This window comes from Manis javanica, chromosome 2, assembly GCF_040802235.1.
Source record: "Manis javanica isolate MJ-LG chromosome 2, MJ_LKY, whole genome shotgun sequence".
Classification (NCBI taxonomy): Eukaryota; Metazoa; Chordata; class Mammalia; order Pholidota; family Manidae; genus Manis; species Manis javanica.
This window is the reverse complement of record NC_133157.1, coordinates 88,451,442-88,456,480: the sequence shown is the minus strand read 5'-3', so window position 1 is coordinate 88,456,480 and position 5,039 is coordinate 88,451,442. Positions and strand designations below refer to the sequence as shown.

Below are 5,039 nucleotides of genomic sequence, written 5' to 3'. Positions count from 1 at the left end.
TCTTAGCTTTTGTCTATGTGTGTGTGTTTGTCCAAAGTAGTTAAAGTTTCAGGAAGACTAAAAAACAAACTAGAAACCTGTAGAGTGGAAGTGTGCCTTACTTTACTCAAAAGGATAACAGCTGGGCTGAGAGGTAAAGCCAAAAAGTTGGCCCCCCGCGGACCCCTTTGACCGTGGGTGTGGTGAATTAAACAGCAAAGTTCTGCTTCCAGCTGAAAATACTGACAGAGGCCATGCTCTCTCCTTCGCTTTCTGGACTCCTCCTCTCTCCTTGCACCTCAAAAATGTTCCTAAGAGAAGAGAATGTGCTTTGCAAGGATTCTAATAGAGTATTTCTGGGTTGTAACTTTTAATTTATTCAACAAATACCTATCAAGTGATTGCTATGTGCCTGGGGCTGAGCTGTGTATGCTCTAATAAAGAAAACAAGATAGACAGAAGACACTTAAATACAATTATGATCATTTCTATTAGTGATAAATGCTATTAGGAAAGCATACAGCCCAGAGTGGCAGGCGCAAGGGTGGTGGCACTCAATGGGATGGCTCTGGAGAGGCAGGCTGAGGCAGCGTATTTACTGCTGGGTCCTGAATGCCAAAGGCTTCAGTCACACAGGACAGGCCAAGGGGAGGGTGGGCACCTGAGAGGAACAGTGAGAATTTCAACCGGGCAACATGCCTGCAAAAACCGAGTGGGACCAGGTTGTGTGGCCATCACCTGTAGATGCTCTCGAGGGGCATCAAGAGCTTCTGACACCTCAGGGTTCTAGATCCCCGAAAGACTCTCTCGCTGGAGAACACGTGCGAGGCCAAGACAGCAAGGGAGGTTGCCAGCACAAGAAAGAGGACAAGGAGAGGCAGGGGGGCGAGTGAGCAGAAACCTGGGCAGAGCGGCTGAGCAGATGCAGATTTGGAGAAATCCTGAGATGGGTGCTGCAGAGAAGGGCCACACTGCGGGCCAGGGACCTGAACTGCAGCTCTGGGGGAGCCACTCGAATCCAGCTCCATAGTTCCCCTGCAGAAGCAAATAGGAGCCCTCTGTGTTGCAAAGTAACCCATTTAACTCTGAGGATTTTAGGGTTCAGAGTCAGTTCAATCAAATATGAGCTCGCATCAACACCCAGAGACACGAGCCAGCAACATGATCGGACTGAATCTGAGAAAATGCTCAGGGTTAAGATGCCATTCTCCACCAGAAAGAATCGGGGCTTCTGGGAGAAACGGTTGATTCTGGAGCTGAGGCAGGACAAATATAAGGTGAGCCAGGAATGTTCTCTTGCAGAGTGTAAGAAAATGCTTAAGGAAAACTGGGGATGGAGCAAAGGACACAGAAGCAAGCTGAAGGGGCTTCTGCTGGCTAAGTCAGGAGTGATTTGAATGTCAAAATAAATAATGGTAATAAAGGCTCATAAGCTTTTAAATAAAATAGCTGTGATTCCATACAGATGTAAACACAAAAACAAATAAATACAGCTTTCCCGGGGCAGCTGGGATGGTGGCAGAGTCCTGAGGCCTCCTGCAGCCTTCGGGCAGGGAGGTTGGTGGAGGCGGCGCCGAAGCCACGCCTGAGAGGCACCCCGGCGGCGGCCCCAGCTTCTTTCCTCGCACAGCCAGAGGGCTTCGCTCAAGGCCCGAGTCGCCACGGCCGCGGTTCCCGAGTTGCTGCTGCAGCAGGAGGAAGACCGCAGCAAGGATCTCCAGGCTTCCCATTTGCTGAAATAACCATTTAAAGAACTGTGCACGGTGCTGAGGTTACCACTCCGAGATCAGTGTGTGCCTTTCTATGGTGCTGAGATCTGTATCTGTGGACCTGAATGTTGATCCCTCGCTTCAGATTCACATACCTGATGCATTCAGTGAGAGAGAGAAAGTCAAATTTACAGTGCACACCAAGACCACATTGCCCACATTTCAGAGCCCGGAGTTTTCTGTTACACGGCAATATGAAGCCTCTGTGTGGCTACATGCCACTCTTATTGAAAATATAGACTATGCTGGGCTTATTATTCCACCTGCTCCTACAAAGCCTGACTTTGATGGACCTCGAGAGAAGATGCAGAAACTGGGAGAGGGTGAAGGGTCTATGCCCAAAGAAGAATTTGCTAAGATGAAGCAAGAGCTGGAAGCTGAGTATCTTGCTGCCTCTAAGAAGACCGTGTCCTCCCATGAAGTCTTCCTTCAGCGGCTTTCTTCCCACCCTGTTCTCAGTAAAGATCACAACTTTCATGTTTTCCTCGAGTATGACCAGGATCTAAGTGTTAGGAGGAAAAATACCAACGAGATGTTTGGTGGCTTTTTTCAAAAGTGTAGTGAAAAGTGCTAATGAAGTCCTTTTTTCTGGAGTTAAGGAGGTAGATGACTTCTTTGAGCAAGAGAGGAATTTCCTCATTAACTATTATAATAGGATCAAGGATTCGTGTGGGAAAGCTGACAAAATGACCCGGTCCCATAAAAGTGTCACTGTTAACTACATCCACACTGCAGCCTGCTTGCACAGCCTGGCTTTAGAGGAGCCTACGGTCATCAAAAAGTACCTATTGAAGGTTGCTGAACTGTTTGAAAAACTTAGGAAAGTAGAGTCGTGTCTCCTCAGATGAAGATTTAAAGCTGACAGAGCTCCTCCAATACTACATGCTCAACATAGAGGCTGCTAAGGATCTCTTATACAGACGCACCAAAGCACTCACAGACTATGAGAACTCAAACAAAGCCCTGGATAAGGCCCGGTTGAAAAGCAGGGATGTCAAGGTGACTGAGGCGCAATAGCAGGAATGCTGCCAGAAGTTTGAACAGCTTTCTGAATCTGCAAAAGAAGAACTAATCAATTTCAAACGAAAGAGAGTGGCAGCATTTAGAAAGAATCTAATTGAAATGTCTGAACTGGAAATCAAGCATGCCAGGAACAACGTCTCCCGGCTGCAGAGCTACGTTGACTTGTTCAAGAGCAACTGATCAGCCTGTTCTCTCAATGAAGGACATGATGGGAAAGCCAGTGTACTTGCACTTAAATCATTACCACAGAAGACTTATTACCCTTGACTTCAGTTTAAGATGATGTGAATAAATAATTTTGATTTCTAAAAATCTTAACACTTAACCATGTTGGTTTAAAAATATTTTATTGCATGCTACTTGGACATAACTAATCTTTTCCTTATGTATTTAATACCTCAAAGTGGGTAGAATTTTAATACTGGGTTCTCCTGTAACTTGACTTTTTTTTTAAGAAAGGGTGAGGGAAACATGTGCCTTTTGGAAACAAATAGACAGTTGCCTGGCACATGCTGTCTCACTGTTTCATGTGTCAATGTCCCTGCAAATGAGTTATTTTAGGGTAGGTAAACTAATCAATTTCAAACGAAAGAGAGTGGCACCATTTAGAAAGAATCTAATTGAAATGTCTGAACTGGAAATCAAGCATGCCAGGAACAACGTAGCCAATGAAAACCAGTAATTCAGCTGCCTGTTGCAGGTACCATAGACATATCCATTCTTCACTGAGATAATTTCCCCCCTTACTCTCATAGCTCCTTAGTTATCTTGTGAATTTGTACTATAAGAACAACAAGAAAATCTAATTTATCTTTATACACCCTTTCAGCTCCATTTTTGTAGTTGGGATATAAATATTTGAAAAGATACAGGTGTCTTAAGATTATATAAAGAAATAATACAGCCTACTATAGAATATGGCCAGATCTGCATTAAGATGTGAGCCCCCTCCCTAATGATGGTGGGGGGGTATGTGTGTGCTTGGATTTTTTAAATAAAATGTATAATAAAATAATAAACCGTGCTAAAAAAAAACAAATAAATACAGATGGGGAGGAAGAAAGTTTTCCTTACAATATAATGCTAATAATAAATGTATAATAAATGTAATGCCAAACATGATAGTAATAATTAATTCAGCCAGAAAACATGACCAAGGGTGTAAATTTGATAAGGAATTGTGTAATCACATTGTCTCAGAATGTCTTTCCATAAAATACTCTTACAAAGAGAGAAACAACAGCATTACAGGGAGAAGCTAGGACACCTTGCCCCAGTGGTCAAACCCAGCATCTCCTGGAAGGGGACACACAGAAATAGCCAAGCCCTGGTCGAAGGCACGGAGACCTTTGTGATATTCTTTCCCAAATGCACAACCTGCATCCAGTTACAAGAAGTATCGGACACACGCAAACTGAGGCACATGCGGCAAAATGCCTGGCTTTATGCGTCAAGGTCTTACCTGTTTCTGAGTGGAGGAGATTAGAGAGACATGACAACCGAGGGCCACATGTGTGACCCTGGGTTGGCCCTTCTACCTACAAAGGGCGTTACAGGCAAAGCAGGGTGGGCTCTGAGGTAGGAGGTGATGCCGCATCAGTGCAATGCCCTGACTTGAGTGTGGTGAGATTTTGCAGGAGAATGTCCTTGCTAGTCTGTATGCTTATGGAAGTGTTTGTGGGCGGCAGGTGTCCTGGCCACAACTTAACCTCAGATGGTTCAGGACAAAAAAATTCTTTGTACAGGATAGTACGGGCAACTTTTCTGAAGATTTGGATTTCAAAATAAAACTAGATATTGAAAAAAATATTTATTCACATAAGATCTCTATGAAGAACCAAAAATAGATGGAATCTCTACTCACCTCTTACTCTGCTTGGTGGTATGAAGGTTTTTTTTTTTGTTTTTTTTTTTTAGAGGGCATCTCTCATATTTATTGATCAAATGGTTGTTAACAACAATAAAATTCAGTATAGGGGGGTCAACGCTCAATGTACAATCATTAATCCATCTCAAGCCTAATTCTTGTCAGTCTCCAATCGTCTGAAGCATAACGAACAAGTTCTTACATGGTGAATGAATTCTTACATAGTGAATAAATTATTACATGGTGAACAGTACAAGGGCATTCATCACAGAAACTTTCGGTTTTGATCATGCATTATGACCTATAAACAATCAGGTCAAATATGAATATTTGTTTGATTTTTGTACTTGATTTATATGTTGATCCCATATTTCTCCTATTATTATTATTATTTTTATTTT

The 5,039-nt window shown here is 43.1% G+C and overlaps 1 pseudogene; it reads left to right on the top strand.

The window, feature by feature from the left end:
* The first annotated feature begins 1,349 nt into the window (after nucleotides 1-1,349).
* On the top strand, nucleotides 1,350-3,089 carry LOC108386992 (sorting nexin-5 pseudogene; annotated as a pseudogene).
* Nucleotides 3,090-5,039: the final 1,950 nt, after the last annotated feature.